This window comes from Hyla sarda, chromosome 6 (genome assembly GCF_029499605.1).
Source record: "Hyla sarda isolate aHylSar1 chromosome 6, aHylSar1.hap1, whole genome shotgun sequence".
NCBI classification, from domain to species: Eukaryota; Metazoa; Chordata; class Amphibia; order Anura; family Hylidae; genus Hyla; species Hyla sarda.
In genome coordinates, this window is record NC_079194.1 from 245,018,874 (window position 1) to 245,039,732 (window position 20,859).

The 20,859-nt window shown below is 47.9% G+C and overlaps 1 long non-coding RNA gene across 1 annotated transcript in view; it reads right to left on the reverse strand.

Annotated features, from left to right (window-relative positions):
- The window catches only part of LOC130276892 (uncharacterized), a 76,479-nt gene extending 58,573 nt beyond the window's left edge, over window positions 1-17,906 (reverse strand). Inside the window, exon 1 of the long non-coding RNA XR_008845284.1 lies at window positions 17,838-17,906. This is a non-coding gene — a long non-coding RNA (uncharacterized LOC130276892). The remainder of the gene's footprint in view (window positions 1-17,837) is intronic.
- Between the last annotated feature and the right edge of the window lie 2,953 nt (window positions 17,907-20,859).

The following is a 20,859-nucleotide window of genomic DNA, read 5'->3' on the forward strand; positions in this document are numbered from 1 at the left end:
TGTTACTTGTCCACTCCTCCCCTATCTGCTCTCCCCATCTGCTCTCTCTCATATCACCCTTCCCATCGTGTTAAGACTTTGAACAAAGAAAGCCCTGGATAGTTACAGGAAGTGAAGTGCCATGAGGACAAGGCACATTCCTCATGATATTTGCACACTCCCTAAATGCTAGAACATACCCTAGCAGGGGATGGGAATGTTACGCCGAGCGCTCCGGGTCCCCGCTCCTCCCCGGAGCGCTCGCAACATCCTCGCAATTGCAGCGCCCCGGTCAGACCTGCTGACCGGGTGTGCTGCAATACCTCTCTCAGCCGGGATGCGATTCGCGATGCGGGAGGCGCCCGCTCGCGATGCGCATCCCGGCTCCCGTACCTGACTCGCTCTCCGTCGGTCGTGTCCCGGCGCGCGCGGCCCCGCTCCTTAGGGCGCGCGCGCGCCGGGTCTCTGCAATTTAAAGGGCCACTGCGCCACTGATTGGCACAGTTGGCTTAATTAGTGTGTTCACCTGTGCACTCCCTATTTATACCTCACTTCCCCTGCACTCCCTCGCCGGATCTTGTTGCCATTGTGCCAGTGAAAGCGTTTCCTTGTGTGTTCCTAGCCTGTGTTCCAGACCTCCTGCCGTTGCCCCTGACTACGATCCTTGCTGCCTGCCCCGACCTTCTGCTACGTCCGACCTTGCTCTTGTCTACTCCCTTGTACCGCGCCTATCTTCAGCAGTCAGAGAGGTTGAGCCGTTGCTGGTGGATACGACCTGGTTGCTACCGCCGCTGCAAGACCATCCCGCTTTGCGGCGGGCTCTGGTGAATACCAGTAGCAACTTAGAACCGGTCCACCAGCACGGTCCACGCCAATCCCTCTCTGGCACAGAGGATCCACCTCCTGCCAGCCGGAGTGTGACAGCCCTCCTGCCAGCCGGAGCGTGACAGTAGATCCGGCCATGGATCCCGCTGAAGTCCCACTGCCAGTTGTCGCCGACCTCACCACGGTGGTCGCCCAGCAGTCGCAACAGATAGCGCAACAAGGCCAACAGCTGTCTCAACTGACCGTGATGCTACAGCAGCTACTACCTCAGCTTCAGCAATCATCTCCTCCGCCAGCTCCTGCACCTCCTCCGCAGCGAGTGGCCGCTTCCGGCCTACGATTATCCTTGCCGGATAAATTTGATGGGGACTCTAAGTTTTGCCGTGGCTTTCTTTCGCAATGTTCCCTGCACTTGGAGATGATGTCGGACCAGTTTCCTACTGAAAGGTCTAAGGTGGCTTTCGTAGTCAGCCTTCTGTCTGGGAAAGCTCTGTCATGGGCCACACCGCTCTGGGACCGCAATGACCCCGTCACTGCCTCTGTACACTCCTTCTTCACGGAGATTCGAAGTGTCTTTGAGGAACCTGCCCGAGCCTCTTCTGCTGAGACTGCCCTGCTGAACCTGGTCCAGGGTAATTCTTCTGTTGGCGAGTACGCCATCCAATTCCGTACTCTTGACTCCGAATTATCCTGGAATAATGAGGCCCTCTGCGCGACCTTTAAAAAAGGCCTATCCAGCAACATTAAAGATGTTCTGGCCGCACGAGAAATTCCTGCTAACCTTCATGAACTTATTCATCTGGCCACCCACATTGACATGCGTTTTTCCGAAAGGCGTCAGGAGCTCCGCCAGGATATGGACTTTGTTCGCACGAGGCATTTTTTCTCCCCGGCTCCTCTCTCCTCTGGTCCTCTGCAATCCGTTCCTGTGCCTCCCGCCGTGGAGGCTATGCAAGTTGACCGGTCTCGCTTGACCCCTCAAGAGAGGACACGACGCCGCATGGAGAATCTGTGCCTGTACTGTGCCGGTACCGAACACTTCTTGAAGGATTGTCCTATCCGTCCTCCCCGCCTGGAAAGACGTACGCTGACTCCGCACAAAGGTGAGACAGTTCTTGATGTCAACTCTGCTTCTCCACGCCTTACTGTGCCTGTGCGGATATCTTCCTCTACCTTCTCCTTCTCTATTATGGCCTTCTTGGATTCCGGATCTGCAGGAAATTTTATTTTGGCCTCTCTCATCAACAGGTTCAACATCCCGGTGACCAGTCTCGCCAGACCCCTCTACATCAATTCTGTTAACAATGAAAGATTGGACTGTACCGTGCGTTACCGCACGGAACCTCTCCTAATGTGCATCGGACCTCATCACGAAAAAATTGAGTTTTTGGTCCTCTCCAACTGCACTTCCGAAATTCTTCTTGGATTACCGTGGCTTCAACGCCATTCCCCAACCCTTGATTGGTCCACAGGAGAAATCAAGAGCTGGGGTACTTCTTGTTTCAAGGACTGTCTTAAACCGGTTCCCAGTACTCCCTGCCGTGACCCTGTGGTTCCTCCTGTAACCGGTCTTCCTAAGGCTTATATGGACTACGCTGACGTGTTTTGCAAAAAGCAAGCTGAGACTTTTACCTCCTCACAGGCCTTATGACTGTCCTATTGACCTCCTCCCGGGTACTACTCCACCCCGGGGCAGAATTTATCCTCTGTCTGCTCCAGAGACTCTTGCCATGTCTGAATACATGCAGGAAAATTTAAAAAAGGGGTTTATCCGCAAATCCTCCTCTCCTGCCGGAGCTGGATTTTTTTTTGTGTCCAAAAAAGATGGCTCCCTACGTCCTTGCATTGATTACCACGGACTTAATAAAATCACGGTAAAGAACCGCTACCCCCTTCCTCTTATCTCGGAACTCTTTGATCGCCTACAAGGTGCCCACATCTTTACCAAACTGGACTTAAGAGGTGCTTATAATCTCATCCGCATCAGGGAGGGGGACGAATGGAAGACTGCATTTAACACCAGAGATGGACACTTTGAGTATCTGGTCATGCCCTTTGGCCTGTGCAACGCCCCTGCCGTCTTCCAAGACTTTGTTAATGAAATTTTTCGTGATCTCTTATATTCCTGTGTTGTGGTTTATCTGGACGATATTCTGATTTTTTCTGCCAACTTAGAAGAACACCGCCAGCATGTCCGCATGGTTCTTCAGAGACTTCGAGACAATTAACTTTATGCCAAAATGGAGAAATGTCTGTTTGAATGTCAATCTCTTCCTTTCCTAGGATACTTGGTCTCTGGCCAGGGATTACAAATGGACCCAGATAAACTCTCTGCCATCTTAGATTGGCCACGCCCCTCCGGACTCCGTGCTATCCAACGTTTTTTGGGGTTCGCCAATTATTACAGACAATTTATTCCACACTTTTCCACTATTGTGGCTCCTATCGTGGCTTTAACCAAGAAAAATGCCAATCCCAAGTCCTGGTCTCCCCAAGCGGAAGACGCATTTAAACGTCTGCCTTTTCTTCTGCTCCCGTGCTCTCCAGACCTGACCCATCTAAACCCTTCCTATTGGAGGTAGATGCCTCCTCTGTGGGAGCTGGAGCTGTCCTTCTACAAAAAAATTCTTCCGGGCATGCTGTTACTTGTGGGTTTTTTTCTAGGACCTTCTCTCCAGCGGAGAGAAACTACTCCATCGGTGATCGAGAACTACTGGCCATTAAATTGGTGCTTGAGGAATGGAGGCATCTGCTGGAGGGATCAAAATTTCCAGTTATCATATACACCGATCACAAGAATCTCTCCTATCTCCAGTCTGCCCAACGGCTGAACCCTCGCCAGGCCAGGTGGTCGTTGTTCTTTGCCCGTTTTAACTTTGAAATTCATTTTCGTCCTGCCGACAAGAACATTAGGGCCGATGCCCTCTCTCGTTCCTTGGATGCCTCGGAAGTAGAGGTCTCTCCGCAACACATTATTCCTCCTGACTGTCTGATCTCCACTTCTCCAGCCTCCATCAGGCAAACTCCTCCAGGGAAGACCTTCGTTTCTCCACGCCAACGTCTCGGGATTCTCAAATGGGGACACTCCTCCCACCTCGCAGGCCATGCGGGCATCAAAAAATCCTTGCAACTCATCTCTCGTTTCTATTGGTGGCCGACTCTGGAGACGGATGTTGTTGATTTTGTGCGGGCCTGTACTGTCTGTGCCCGGGATAAGACTCCTCGCCAGAAGCCTGCTGGTCTCCTTCATCCTCTGCCTGTCCCCGAACAGCCTTGGTCACTGATTGGTATGGACTTTATTACAGACTTACCCCCATCCCGTGGCAACACTGTTGTTTGGGTGGTCGTTGATCGATTTTCCAAGATGGCACATTTTATTCCTCTTCCTGGTCTTCCTTCAGCGCCTCAGTTGGCAAAACAATTTTTTGTACACATTTTTCGTCTTCACGGTTTGCCCACGCAGATCGTCTCGGATAGAGGCGTCCAGTTCGTGTCTAAATTCTGGAGGGCCCTCTGTAAACAGCTCAAGATTAAATTAAACTTCTCTTCTTCTTATCATCCCCAATCCAATGGGCAAGTAAAAAGAATTAACCAGGTCCTGGGTGACTATTTACGGCATTTTGTTTCCTCCCGCCAGGATGACTGGGCAGATCTTCTACCATGGGCCGAATTCTCATACAACTTCAGAGTCTCAGAATCTTCTGCTAAGTCCCCATTTTTCGTGGTGTACGGCCGTCACCCTCTTCCCCCCCCTCCCTACTCCCTTGCCCTCTGGTTTGCCCGCTGTGGATGAAGTGACTCGTGATCTTTCCACCATATGGAAAGAGACCCAAAATTCTCTTTTACAGGCTTCATCCCGCATGAAAAGGTTTGCCGATAAGAAAAGAAGAACTCCCCCCATTTTTGCTCCCGGAGACAAGGTATGGCTCTCCGCTAAATATGTCCGCTTTCGTGTCCCCAGTTACAAACTGGGACCACGCTATCTTGGTCCTTTCAAAGTCTTGTGCCAGATTAACCCTGTCTCTTACAAACTCCTTCTTCCTCCTTCTCTTCGTATTCCCAATGCCTTCCATGTCTCTCTCCTTAAACCACTCATCATTAACCGCTTCTCTCCCAAACTTGTTTCTCCCACTCCTGTTTCCGGTTCTTCTGACATCTTCTCCGTGAAGGAGATTCTGGCCTCCAAGACGGTCAGAGGGAAAAAATTTTTCTTGGTGGATTGGGAGGGCTGTGGCCCAGAAGAGAGATCCTGGGAACCTGAGGACAACATCCTAGACAAAAGTCTTGTCCTCAGGTTCTCAGGCTCCAAGAAGAGGGGGAGACCCAAGGGGGGGGTACTGTTACGCCGAGCGCTCCGGGTCCCCGCTCCTCCCCGGAGCGCTCGCAACATCCTCGCAATTGGAGCGCCCCGGTCAGACCTGCTGACCGGGTGCGCTGCAATACCTCTCTCAGCCGGGATGCGATTCGCGATGCGGGAGGCGCCCGCTCGCGATGCGCATCCCGGCTCCCGTACCTGACTCGCTCTCCGTCGGTCTTGTCCCAGGTCTCTGCAATTTAAAGGGCCACTGCGCCACTGATTGGCACAGTTGGCTTAATTAGTGTGTTCACCTGTGCACTCCCTATTTATACCTCACTTCCCCTGCACTCCCTTGCCGGATCTTGTTGCCATTGTGCCAGTGAAAGCGTTTCCTTGTGTGTTCCTAGCCTGTGTTCCAGACCTCCTGCCGTTGCCCCTGACTACGATCCTTGCTGCCTGCCCCGACCTTCTGCTACGTCCGACCTTGCTCTTGTCTACTCCCTTGTACCGCGCCTATCTTCAGCAGTCAGAGAGGTTGAGCCGTTGCTGGTGGATACGACCTGGTTGCTACCGCCGCTGCAAGACCATCCCGCTTTGCGGCGGGCTCTGGTGAATACCAGTAGCAACTTAGAACCGGTCCACCAGCACGGTCCACGCCAATCCCTCTCTGGCACAGAGGATCCACCTCCTGCCAGCCGGAGCGTGACAGCCCTCCTGCCAGCCGGAGCGTGACAGGGAACTTATGTTAATGGCAAAGGTGATATAACCTTGAACGATTTGAAATAAAGCCAGTGGACAGCACACAGGGAACGCTAAAGCACAATGGCTCTGTCTGATTTATTTCTCTATGCTTCGGTATATACATTCTGTATACGGATTTGGCCGAGAGTGAGATAGTTACAAGAACGCTGAGTTAATCTACCACAGCGGTCAGGCACAGGGAGCTGGAGAAGGGAGATTGTGATTTTTTGCTTGGGGATGGGGTTCATCTCAACGATATGGGGATGGACCTGTGGGCATTGGACATCCGCGAGGCAGGGGAGGGCGCTGTGGTGGAGTGGCGGAAAGGAGGCACATAAGGAGGTAACTTGCTCCGTTGTGGAGGTAGGAGGATAGGGACTTGGAGGCATGTATGGACATTATGGCAACTGAAAGGCGGTTTTCAGTTAAGGCTGGGGACGGTACCCAGTCTGGTGGTAAATTCCCTGCAGGGTTGGGGGTCTCCGATAGTTGGTGCCCTTGGGCCTGGTGATACACGGCTGTGGGTAAATTAGAGGCCCTCTTTTAATTAGTGGTGCCTTCAAGTCCTTGTCCTGGGGGGCAGGTAAATTAAAGTTGGTATGTTATGATGGTTGTATGATGTTCATATGGGAGGGGGTCAATATTTTGTAAATAATGTTGTTAATAGTTTGTATAATCAAAGTGGGTCTGCTGTGGCCCTTATACCCAATCTAAGTGTCTGTCGTTCTTGGTAAGGTTGGGGGATTGGGTTATTTAGGGCAAGCAATTAGGATATCCCCTAGTCATGTAAATATATGTCCTGGTGTGTTAAGTCCAATGGCATCAGGATGTACATTTGCATCCATTGTCCTTAACCCCTTAAGGACTCAGGGTTTTTCAGTTTTTGCACGTTAGTTTTTTCCTCCTTACCTTTTAAAAATCATAACCCTTTCAATTTTCCACCTAAAAATCCATATTATGGCTTATTTTTTGCGTCGCCAATTCTACTTTGCAGTGACATTAGTCATTTTACCCAAAAATGCACGGCAAAACAAAAAAAAATCATTGTGCGACAAAATCGAAGAAAAAAACGCCATTCTGTAAATTTTGGGGGCTTCCGTTTCTACGCAGTGCATATTTCGGTAAAAATTACACCTTATCATTATTCTGTAGGTCCATACGGTTAAAATGATACCCTACTTATGTAGGTTTGATTTTGTCGCACTTCTTGAAAAAATCATAACTACATGCAGGAAAATGTATACGTTTGAAAATGTCATCTTCTGACCCCTATAATTTTTTTATTTTTCCACGTACAGGGTGGTATGAGGACTCATTTTTTGCCCCATGATCTGAAGTTTTTATCGGTATGATTTTTGTTTTGAACTGACTTTTTGATCACTTTTTATTAATTTTTTAATGGTATAAAAAGTGACCAAAAATGCGCTTTTTTTGACTTTGGAATTTTTTTGCGCGTACGCCATTGACCGTGCGGTTTAATTAATGATATATTTTTATAGTTCGGACATTTACGCACGCGGAGATACCACATATGTTTATTTTTATTTTTTTACACTGTTTAATTTTTTTTATGGGAAAAGGGGAGTGATTCAAACTTTTATTAGGGAAGGGGATAAATGACCTTTATTAACACTTTTTTTTTACTTTTTTTTTGCAGTGTTATAGCTCCCATAGGGACCTATAACACTGCACACACTGATCTCTTGCAGAGATCACTGGCGTGTATTAACACGCCTGTGATCAGTGTTATTGGAGCTTGACTGCTCCTGCCTGGATCTCAGGCACGGAGCAGTCATTCGCCGATTGGACACCGAGGAGTCAGGTAAGGGCCCTCCCGGTGTCCTGTAAGCTGTTCGGGACGCCGCGATTTCACCGCGGCGGTCCCGAACAGCCCGACTGAGCAGCCGGGTCACTTTCACTTTAGGGTTAATACCGCACATCGCCACGATCGGCGATGTGTGGTATTAGCCGCGGGTCCCGACCGTTGATGAGTGCCGGGACCGACGCGATATGATGCGGGATCGCGGGAGACGGCGCAGGACGTAAATATACGTCCTGCGTCGTTAAGGGGTTAAGGGGTTAAAAGGCTTGCCTGGCAATGGAAGTCGCAGACAGTCCCTCTCTCTCAAAGTCTCCCACAATCTGAGTCAGCCTGTCTGTAGGGGGCACCTACTCATTGCTGACTGTAAGGCTATGTTCACATGGCCGATTGTTCGCACAGAAAATATTTGTGCGGATATTCTGCAGGTAGTGGAGAATTTGCAGGTAGTGGTCAGAAATTCGCCATCTCATAGACAGCAATGTATTTCTGAGAAGAACGCGCAGGAGGAACAGACATGTCTATTCTTTCTGTAGATTTGAATTTCTGTGTCAGACATTTCCTCTGCGGCTGCGGAATATTCCTGCGGAATTCTGCACGGATATCCTGCCGTGTTAACATAGCCTAACAATTATTAAAAAGGTGGGCGGTGCAAAGACGTGGGGAGACCAAAGGACGGGGCAAAAGGAGGTTTTGCCTAGGGTGACAAAAATCCTTGCACCAGCCCTCGTGGCCGCGGCCCGAGCTGCTGAACCGGTAGGGTCCCTGTGCCATTTCAATCTCCTGCACATAAATTGTATCTCTTCTATCACTTCCTGTGATGTCACGCATATATAATTAATTATGCAAATTAGCATGGCTGTTTTTTTGGGGGGGGCAAGAAAGGTGGCAACCCTAGCAGACATCCCATTGCATTCTGTCAGTGACCGTCTGTTGCTTTCAATGGACATGATGGGTGTGTGGTGCCACGGGTGTAGTGTAAGGTAGATGCGGGGCAGATGTTATTAACCCCTTCTTGTTGTGACGCCAGGGCGTGGTTTAGACTATAAACAACCGAAGGTTGTACCGCTTATCCTAGGTTAGGCAGAGGCAAGAAGGAGTCCAAGGCCAGGTTAAGGGTAACGGTAGCTTTACTGAGGTAAGACAGATGGTACAGTCTATACAGTTCAGCCAATATCCCAGAGAGGTGACCAGTGACACAGGGGACCTCGCAGGCTTGCTGGGACTTGTAGTGACTTGACAGACTATGATGGAGGCCGCGTTTACTACAGGTGACTTGATTTGAGATGGTGGCAGACAATTGAGATGACTTGACTTGAGATGGTGACAGACAATTGAGATGACTTTCTCAGGACCGACTGGTGGCTGCAGTAATTTAGGCTTGAGGTCTCCAATGCTCTTTACACAGACACTCAGGGCCGGATTAAGAGCATTATGGGCCTGGTGCTGAAGATTGTGATGGGCCTTTTTATTGAAGTATATAAAATGAAAACGCAACACAAAGCTATTTTGTCATGTTTTATGCACACTAAATTACCAGGATAGCTGAATATATGATAGTGTATGGAAACTTTGCATATCTTTATAGAATCTGTTCTTTAGCTTTAAAAAAAAAAAAAAAAGAAAAAAAAAAGAAACAACTTACTTTTATGGGGACCCAGAGTGTCAAAGAGGTGTGGTAGAGGGTCCGCTAATCCCCCCCCCCCCCCAGACTGTAACACCTATCCCATGTGACGTCACATCCACTGCTTCTTTGGTTAGCACGCAGGGGTTGCTTGCCAGCGACATATTGACATTCTGTGCATGCTCCATGAATAGGGATTGTGGTTCACAAGTGGTAAGTCTGAGTTCACACCTGTCAGACTGCTCATCCATCACAATCCCCATTCACAGCGCATAGGGGATGCATGTGTCAAAGAAGGTGCGGAGAAGTGTTGCAGCCCTGTAGCCACACCTCTTTCACACTCAATGCACCCCTAAAAAAATGTATTTTTGTTTAGTGAACTAAAGGATCAAACAACATCTATGAAGATATGTAAAGTATCATACACCAACATCTTTTTTGGCTATCCTAGCAATTTCATATGCATAAGGCTTCTTTCACACTGCTATTAGGACACTGCAGTATGACGGCCCCCGGGGGAGAAAAATTACTGCTTGCGCCGACTTTTTCTCCTGCTAGTCTCACTACAAAATAACGGCGCCCGACTGACCCCATTATAGTAAATGGCAAGGTGACAATTTCTCACCTAGCTTTTTCATGCTCCTGAATGGCATATCTGCTTATCATAGCTCAGCTATTACAGATAGATTTACCTATAACTTTTAGTCTAATCTGTCTATAATAGCTGAGCTATGATAAGCAGATATGCCATTCAGGAGCATGATAAAGCTAGGTGAGAAATTGTCATCTAGCTTTTCTGGGCTCCTGAATGGCATATCTGCTTATCATATCATAGACAGCTTTGACTATATATTATAGGCAAATCTGTCTATAATAGCTGAGCTATTATAAGCAGATATGCCATTCAGGAGCCCAGAAAAGCTAGGTGACAATGTCTCACCTAGATTTTTCAAGCTCCTGAATGGCATATCTGCTTATAATAGCTCAGCTACTATAAGCAAACATGTCATTCAGGAGCAAGAAAAAGCTAGGTGAGACATTGTCACCTAGCTTTTCTGTGCACCTGAATGGCAAGTCAGTTCATGCCTGGTGGACTAGTGGTACCTTTGGGGGAAACTCCAGAGGCAGAGAGGAATGTGCGCCGGCAGCGGGACCTCAGGCAGGTGGCAGCTACAGCACACGCAGTAGTTTTTTAAACTTAGCGGGCGCTGGCCGAATTGGGGGGGGGGGGGGGGGGGAAGAGGAGTCTCCAGGGTTGCCATCAGAAATTTCGGAGCCCCTTACACAGCTTCAGGCCTGGGACCCTCATCACCGCCCCCCCCCCTCCCGATGCCCTACTCTCAGTGCCCCTAATAATGCTCCTCCTTAGTGCCCTAGTGAGTAGGTTAGTGTGTTAGGGAAAGGGTAGGCGGATGGGTGGTGGTGGGTAGGTAGTTTCCCTTCCCCTATTAGTGTTAATGTCCCCATTAGGTAGGTAGTAGGTTATGCCCCTGGTAGGTGGCAGGTAATGCCCCCAGTAGGTAGTGCCCCCTGTAGATAGATACATAGATAGATAGGTAATGCCCCCAGTAGATAGTGCCCCTAGTAGGTAGGTATCAGGTAATGCCTCCAGTAGGTAGTGCCCCCCCCAGCTGAGTGGTGCCCCCAGTAGATAGTGGCCCTAGTAGGTAGTGGTCCCTGGTTGGTTGTGCCCTCAGGTAGGTAATGCCCCCAGTATACAGTGAGTGACCCCAGTAGATAGTTCTCCCATATAGGTCATGCAGGTAGGTAGTGTCCCCCAGGTAGGTAATGCCCCCAGTTGAGTAATAATGCCCCCAGCTAGTTAATAATACCCCCAGTTAGGTAATAATTCCCCTCACATAAGTAATGCCCCCAGTTATGTAATAAAGCCCCCCACATAGGTAATGCTCCAGTAGGCTAAAAATGCACTAGTTAGTAAAAATTGCCCCCACGTAGATTTAAAAAAAAAAAAAAAAAAACATCATAAAAATCCACTGCGCTGAGGCCAGGCTGTCAGCAGCCTCTGGAGCGGCGCAGGACTACTCTGGCCGGCTGCGTAATGTACGTACAGGAGCCGGAAAATGCTACAGCCTGTACGTACATTGGGGAAGATTTATCAAAACCTGTTCCGAGGAAAAGTTGCTGAGTTGCCCCTAGCAACCAATCAGATTACTTCTTTCATTTTTAAAGAGACCTGTGAAAAATGAAAGAAGCGATCTGATTGGTTGCTATGGGCAACTCAGCAACTTTACCTCTGCACAGGTTTTTATTAATCACCCCCATTATGTACGCAATTTGGGAAAGCTGGGTCACTGGCAGTACACAGTGCAGGGCTCACAGTACTTCCCCAGCTTTATGGACTGCCTGTCACTCAGCTTTCCCAGTCTCCTGAACGGAATGTCTGTATGGTGAAGCAGCCATATTGGAGAGATGAAGTAACAGATGTCACACTAGTATTCTGCCATTCAGGAGTCATATAAAGCTAGGGAATGCTAAGAGTACTAGTGTGACATCTGGTACTTCACTACATAAAAACATGTTTTCTTTCCAATGTGGCTACTTTACCAGACAGATATTCTCTTCAGAAGTCTGGGAAAGCTGGGTGACAGGCGGTACACATAAAGCTGGGGAAGTACTGTGAGCCCTGCACTGTCACCTAGCTTCTCCAGTCTCCTGAAGAGAGCCCCCATACACCCATATAGTGCCCCACACAGGGAATACACTGATACATACACATTACACAGATACAGACACATCTACTTTACATGTGTACAATTTCAACACTAACAGACATACACACAGGTGATACATGACATATATACACACACAGGTGATACATGACATATATACACATACATACACACACACGTGATACATAACATATATACACATACATACACACACAGGTGATACATAACATATATACACATACATACACACACAGGTGATACATGACATATATACACATACATACACACACAGGTGATACATGACATATATACACAGACATACACACACAGGTGATACATGACATATATACACACACAGGTGATACATGACATATATACACATACATACACACACAGGTGATACATGACATATATACACATACATACACACACAGGTGATACATGACATATATACACATACATACACACACAGGTGATACATGACATATATACACATACATGTGATACATGACATATACACACATACATACACACACACACAGGTGATACATGACATATACACATACATGTAATACATGACATATATACACATACATACACACAGGTGATACATGACATATATACACATACATACACACACAGGTGATACATGACATATATACACATACATGTGATACATTACATATATACACATACATACACACAGGTGATACATGACATATCCATATACATGTGATACATGACATATATACACATACATACACACACAGGTGATACATGACCTATATACACATACATACACACAGGTGATACATGACATATATACACATACATACACACACAGGTGATACATGACATATATACACATACATACACACACAGGTGATACATGACATATATACACATACATGTGATACATGACATATATACACATACATACACACACACAGGTGATACATGACATATACACATACATGTGATACATGACATATATACACATACATACACACAGGTGATACATGACATATATACACATACATACACACAGGTGATACATGACATATATACACATACATATACACACAGGTGATACATGACATATATACACATACAGGTGATACATGACATATATACACATACATGTGATACATGACATATATACACATACATACACACACAGGTGATACATGACATATATACACATACATACACACACAGGTGATACATGACATATATACACATACATACACACACAGGTGATACATGACATATATACACATACATACAGACACACATGATACATGACATACATACACATACATACATACATACATACACACAGGTGATACATGACATATATACACATACAAAGTTAGGTGATACATGACATATATACACATACATACACACATACATACACACACAGTTAGGTGATACATGACATATACACACATATATACACACACAGTTAGGTGATACATGACATATACACATACACAGACAGTTAGATGATACATGACATATACACACATACACAAACACACACACACACACACTTACTTTTAGGCAGGATTAGACAGCTCCAGGGGGTTCCACATCTGCAGACTCCTTACTTCACCTCTGCTCCTAGCTCCACTGTGCAGCCTGCAGCCCTCCCCTCCTCCTATTCCCCGACTGCCGACCCGTATACAGCAGGAGGCCGGGGATCTTACTGAGGGATGGGGGAGGGGTCCGGGAGAGAGGAGAGGGGCCCAGATCTTCCTGCCTGTACGTGTGGGGAAGTGCTGAGCCCCAGTGCAGAGACCAGGGAGGGCAGAGGGAGGTTACAGGCCTCACGATCAGTGGAGCATAAGGGGAAAGTGACAGCCGGCAGCCACAGCCCCTGTATATAGTAAACCTGGTCCGGGCCTGTACTGCCCTGATGGCGGCCCCTACGCTACCCTGACGTCACGTGGGGCACGCAGGTCACGCAACCAAGTCACCACCAGGGCCGTAGGTAAGCCTGTGGGCCGGTCTGGGACATCGCAGGGCCAGCCTTCTTTCACTGTTAATATTGTTGTCGCAGGCTGCCGGGCCTATTTTAACGTAGGGGCCTGGAGCTGCCACTCCATCCGCCCCTACGTTAATCCGGCCCTGCAGACACTGGAACACTGGACTGCACTGGACCTCAGCAGGAGATAAGAGATTGCAGCCCCTCCCCCTATTATATAAGGGGCTGTTCAAGGAGCCCATAGGTCACTTGGGGGGGTCACCTGGTTACTGGAGGGGTTCTCTGGGTAACAATCATGTGATAAAAACTCTTAAGGGTACATTACACTTATAACACATAACTACACAATACAATGGGGTTTGCTGCAGGAGAGCCCCGGGGACATGCAGGGACTCACAGGGCAGAAGGACAGTACGGGGGCACATCCTGTAATGGGACATGACAGGTGTCACAGAAAGAAAGCCGTTCACTGCGTCATCTTGGTCATTAGATCGGTCAGCCTGGTCCCAGCCGGAGTGGCTGTGGTGCAAAACTGTGCAGCTAGGAAACCACCCCCAGTAAGTGCCCGCTGCATTCACCAGCACAAAAAGCCATATATGCCAGCGGAAAGCCTCCACATAAATGCTGAACGTGTTGTACGCCTCAACTATGCAAATATATATAGCACAGCCTGCAGCCTGTTCACACCTATTGTGAAAACATTCATTTCGGCTGGGATTACACTTGGCGTGTTTGTCATAAAAAACACCATGCTCGCTGCGGGCACATGTTAGGTTGGAATCAATAGGGTAATATGAAACACCAGACACTAATGGGGGTTTCTTCATCCTTTTATGGTGTTTTTAGGCTATCAAATCTGTGGGATGCCGAGATCATGTTTTATTATTATTATTATTATTTTTTTGGGTGTTTTGGGGTGTTTTCTATTTTTTTTATAGAAATCCTTCAGTCACATGATGAAAGAATCACATGACTTGTAATGAGAAAAGCCAGAGGAGAAAAAAAAAACACCAAAGAAAAAACACTTCCTATAATAATAATAATAATGATGATGATGATGATGATGATGATGATGATGATGATGATGATGATAATAATAATAATACACTTTGGGACAGATGTATGAAAACCTGTGCAGAGGTAAAGTTGACCAGTTGCCCATAGCAACCAATCAGATCGCTTCTTTCACTTTTCAGAGGCCTTTTTAAAAATGAAAGAAACTACCTGATTGGTTGCTATGGGCAACTGGTCCACTTCTCCTCTTCCCAGGTTTTGATAAATCTCTAAGAACCCCCCCCCCCACCACCACCACCACCCCAGTGTTTTTAGCAAAAATATCACAAAAATAGCTGAGAAGAGAAATGAGGGGGAAGATTTTGGTGTTTTAAAAAAAAAAAAAAAAAAACATCAATCAAGAATTGTGTCTGTTCCTAGGCTTAGGCTGTGATTAAAAACAACATATAAATGGCGTTTTTCAAAGTGTTTTTTTCCCCCCTTTCGACAGACGTCTGTCCAGCTATTGCAAAGCTACAACTCCCAGCATGCCCTGACAGCCGAAGGCTGAGAGTTGTAGTTTTGCAACAGGTGGGCAGCCACAAGGGATCGGTGTTGCAGTATGTCAATCTAGGGCCATGGTGTCTGATCTTGAACTGGCAGCCTGAGCCACCACCACTTTAAATTAATGGCTTCCGGGACGTCTGACTAGTGAAATCCTTCGCTCCAGACCGCAACGTCAGAGACGTCACTCGTCAGACGTCCCGGCGGCCAGCGCTGCTCATTGAGCCTGCCGGAGCAGCACTGGTCTATGTCAGAAACCTATGGGCCCAGGCTGTTGGGGCCACCAAATGGTATTACATATACAGAATGTCTGGTTAGGAGAAACAAATATAATGCACCCACAGGGAGTAGCGCCATTTTAAAAAAAATTGTCAGAAACCTTAGATAACAGTCATACAGAATATATTAGAAAACTTTTTTGATTTTCAGCCAATCAGAGAGCAGCACTACTGAAATAGAACTCCCAGGAGGTAACAGCGTGTCACACATGTGATGTCATAACCATTGTCCACCAGAGAGCAGCACTGAGCAGAAATAACACTGCTTCTGTTCATTCTTCATCAGTGAGGGGCCGGTGCTGGACACTGCAAAGACGCGGGAATGCAAAGTCATGCACATGACTGTGACTGGTAAGTGTTACATTGTTTTGTCCAAAAGGTCTTTAGTGCAGTTCCATGTGTATTTCTATGATAAACATGTAAATAATTTATCTTTTTTTTTCTTATCTTAGATGCACTATCTCCAGGACATGGAGTAGCATTTCCGGACCTACAGCAAGACATTGGATGAAGGCACAGCCCCAGAAATAACACTGGTCCTGTTCATTCTTCATCAGTGAGGGGCCGGTGCTGGACACTGTGTAGGGACGCGGGAATGCAAAGTCATGCACATGACTGTGACTGGTAAGTGTTACATTGTTGTGTCCAAAAGGTCTTTAGTGCAGTTCCATGTGTATTTCTATGATAAACATGTAAATAATCTATCTTTTTTTCCCCTATCTTAGATGCACTATCTCCAGGACATGGAGTAGCATTTCCGGACCTACAGCAAGACGTTGGATGAAGGCACAGCCCTAGGAATCACACACATACACAGACACATTTGCCCAAATTATAGAGGTAACCTCCTTTAGTATGCCCAGAGGAAGGGCAATACAGTAGCCATGGATTCCCTACAGGTTTCCTCCCCTCTGGAGGTTTTTCCTGTCCTGAGTATTAGTTACTGTACGCTCTTTGTGAGTGATGGGAGGTTACAAAAAATCCCCTACACAAACATTTTCATAAATTATAAATAAAGTTCCCCTTTTTTTAAACTGTTCTTGACTTGTTCGACTCATTTATTTATTTCTGTGTGTGAAAATAGAGTTAGCAAAACATGGATGACCAAAGCTGCTCTCCTGCACGATCTGCATAATGTGGTGCAGAGAGGTAACTGGTGCTGGGTGGTGCAGCTTATGAGGCAAGCGTAGAACACCCAGCAAGTTCCATGCACAAGCCTTTTTCTGATGAATGGGACTCATGCAGGGAACTTGCTAGGGGTCATACGGTTGCAAAGGATCAACTTTTGGGTACATGACTGTCCTTTAAAGGGGTACTCCGCCTCTAGATATCTTATACCCTATCTAAATGATAGGGAATAAGATGTCTGATCAAGGGGATCCTGCTGCTGGGACCCCAGCAATCTCCATGCAGCAACCAAAATTCTAAATAGTATGTTTAGATCACTGGTTCCTGTGGTGGGATTCGTGACATCATGCCACACCTTCTTGTGACATCACACCACCTCCCATAGACATAAATGGAAGGGGCGTGGCGTGACGTCTCGAGAACCCAGAGTTCTAAATATATTATTCAGAACGCCGGGTGCTGCATGAAGATCGTGGGGGTCCCAGTGATCAGTCATCTTATGTCCTATCCTTAAGGTAGGGGATAAGATATCTAAGGGCGGAGTACCCCTTTAAGGAATTAGAGAGTGTAGGCATGCCTTACAAGTAGGTAGAAAAAGAACAGCTGGGAGAAATGGCAGGATACAAAGCAATGTGTGTCTGGGACCGATTTTGGGTGTGTTCTGGCCGATTAAAGGAGAACAGTGGCAAAAATGTACATATCCCCTATCCATGGGTTATGGGATAAGTAGCTGATCGTGGGGGGTCCCCCTGCAATACCTGGGATGAGACCCGTCGCTCAGTGAGAAGCGCGCGCTGCAGACGTCAAATCTAAATTTCCCTGGACCCCCCCTCCTTCATATCCACCACAGACGCCCCCAGACTGCTGTCTCTTACAGAGTTTTATGCCCAAAAATGGTTGGCTACTCACTTTGTCAGTAGATTCTCATCCTAAATATGAAGACAATCAGGTAAATGTACCTGTGGAGAGGAAATGTTGTCCAGTTGCCCGTAGCAACCAATCAGATCACTTCTTTTATTTTTCAGAGGTCTTCTCAAGAATGAAAGAAGCGATCTGATTGGTTGCTATGGGCAACCTGATGAAAACATCTTATTTTTCTACAGTACTACAACTCCAATTGACGGATCACAGTGGGGGTTGTAGTACTTTAATTTTTACAGTTCCCCTATAACTCTGCAGCTTCTGTAGAAGTATGAGGCTCAGCCTTAGAGTCAGTGTATCTGGCTGCTCCGGTGTTCTTCTATTTTACAGCCTGGACCCTGTTCTCCTCCACACTGGTCCCTGTGGTCGGGTCAGATGGTTCTGGACTGGGGCTGAACGGTTGCTTGAGGGATTTAGTGGCAGATTTTTGGGGGACTTCAGTTGTTGGATGACCTCTCTCTTCAGTGGCTGGTGATATTCGTAGTGCAGAATTCACAGGTGTTATGTAAAAGGGGTACTCCGGGGGAAAACATTTTTTTTTTTAAATCAACTGGTGCCAGAAAGTTAAACAGATTTGTAAATTACTTCTTAAAAATCTTAATCCTTACAGTACTTATCAGCTGCCGTATGCTACAGAGGATGTTGTGTAGTTCTTTTCGGTCTGACTACAGTGCTCTCTGTGTATAGGAGCAAATCTACATAGTAAATTTCTCCTACTCCGGACAGTTCCTGACATGGACAGAGGTGTTAGCAGAGAGCACATCCTGTGAAACACAGCTGTTCAGCGTGAGAAGCGTGCGGGTGTTTCCCTGTTATAGCTCTCCAGGACTTCCAAGAAGACTACAGAGGCTTTTCTAACAGCTTTTCCCAGGAGGGTGGCAGACTCCTGGGGAGAGCCTCCCCTGCATGGAGCCCCGGAAATCTCGAGCCTCCACTCCCCGTTCTTCCAGTCTGGCGGGGGGTGGAGAGAAAACTGCAACAGCCATTGTTCCGGCCGGAGGAAGAAAATCTGGCAGAGTCTGCAGCAATACAGGCTCTGCTTCCACGGCGACGGGTGCCAACCAGAGATCTGGAGAAATGCAAGGCGAGGAGGAAAAGAGTGGAGATGTGGGCAGAGAGAGGGCCCAAGGAGTCGAGCGATACATACTGCTCCCGCATGGCCGCACACTTTGCGTAATATGACCAGTGCGGTAAGGAGCTGAGGATGGCCAGGGAGGATCTACGTGTGACTCAGAATCTGGTGAGCACGGGGTCCAAAAAGAACAGGCCAGAGCTAAGAAAGAGGATCACAGCACTGAAAAGCGAGATTATGAAGCTGGAGGAGAGGAGAGACGAGATCCTGGAGGGAAGCGGTCTTTTCCAGGAAAAGCTGATTAATGAAGACCGGTTTGCCGCCACCAAATCCCCAGGTAAGGTGGATGATGGGGAGAGTAGTGGCGGTGAAGGAAGTGAGGATCGTGGTGATGAGGAAAAGGATGAGAAGGTGGAGGAAGACGCTGTGCCTGTGGCTGCTCCCTGTGACACCCAGGCCACCCAGTACAGCTATAGTGAACCAGCCCAGGTGGCTCTTCCTTCAAGTGAGAGCGAGGAGGATGATGTGGAGAGTGAGGCTGGGGGAATGCTAAGGGCGATAGTCATGCAGGAGTCCCCAGACCACCTCCAGCATTTCACCTTTGGTGATGATCTCTGTGATGATGTGGCAGTTAAGAGGAAAAAGCAAAAGACACAAGAATCTGTGCAGTATGTGTTTGTTCCTTTCCAGCAGTCTGGGCCAGCTGCAAAGCTGGTTCAGGCTGCTGGGCCCCCCAGACTGCCATACTCAGTTTCTGTGGTGGAACGGAGCCAGCATGGGGGATACAGCATTGGGTCAGGAAAGGATGTGGACGCAATAGATGTGAAGCCCACCCATCCTGCCGGTAGGGAGGGGCAGGATGGGTTCATGGTGGGCAGTGGCGAGGCAAGCTATGCTGCCGTGTGCTCGGGGGAGGTTCCCTGAGTGCTGTGGGCATCGCCCTGTGAGGGGGGGAGTGTCCGGGCGCTGGTGGCAGAGAGCGGTGGGTCCATGTGCTCGGCGGCAGTCCACCGAGTACTGTGTGTTCTGTGGGGCACTCCTCTGTGAGGGGGGGGGGGAGTGTCCAGGCGCCAGGATCAGAGGCAGAGCCCATGCAGCCGGGCAAACTAAGTTCAGGCACTGTGGGAGGAGCTGGGGTGCGCTCGGAGGGGCAGCCCCAGACTTCGGAAGTCACATCACCCATGGAGAAGGAGCCATTAGCGTCGACCCCAGCAGCTAAGCCAGAACAGAAAATCTATTTAAAGCCAGCAATACTACAAGTCCCAGCCAGCCCAGAATTTGTTAGGCAGGATGCTATGAGTGCAAGATGTGAGAATGATGGGTGTAGTAGTGTTGTGGATGAGAGGAGTGTATGTGGGAGTGTCAGTGGAATGAATGTTGGTGGTAGTAGTAGAGGTATAAATGGGAAGTCTAGCATGAAAGGAAATAAAGATGATGAGAGTAGTGGTGTGAATGGTGGTATTAATGGTTCTGGGTCTGGTTCTGGGTCTAGGTGTGTGTCTGGTCCGGCTGCCCCCCGGTAGTGACTGCTCCTAGGAGCTATGCCAATGTCACTGCCGGGGGTTCAGGGGGGTCCCCGTCTCCATCCGGCTCTGGAGGCTCTACGCAGGGGCGACAGGTCGATCCAGGTAGAGGGAAGGGGTGAGGTCAATCTGTCTTTCTGGATAGAGAGGCACGGTTTGGGGGCTTTCCGAGAGCAGAATGGGGAGGTGGTCTGGTCCCTCCCGACACCCGGGCAGGACAATAACCGTAGGAATGTGGTCCGTCTGATTTGGAGGGGCGAGGATGCGTGTCCACCTCGCGCTAAAGTGGTTGAGCTCCTCCTTCAGATGGAATTCAGGGCGAGTGACATCTTTGCCCTGATTCACCCCTACAGTTCATTTTAGTTTGACGTCAGTTTCGTTCAGCCAGAGGTGATTTCCCGTCAGAACTCTGTCA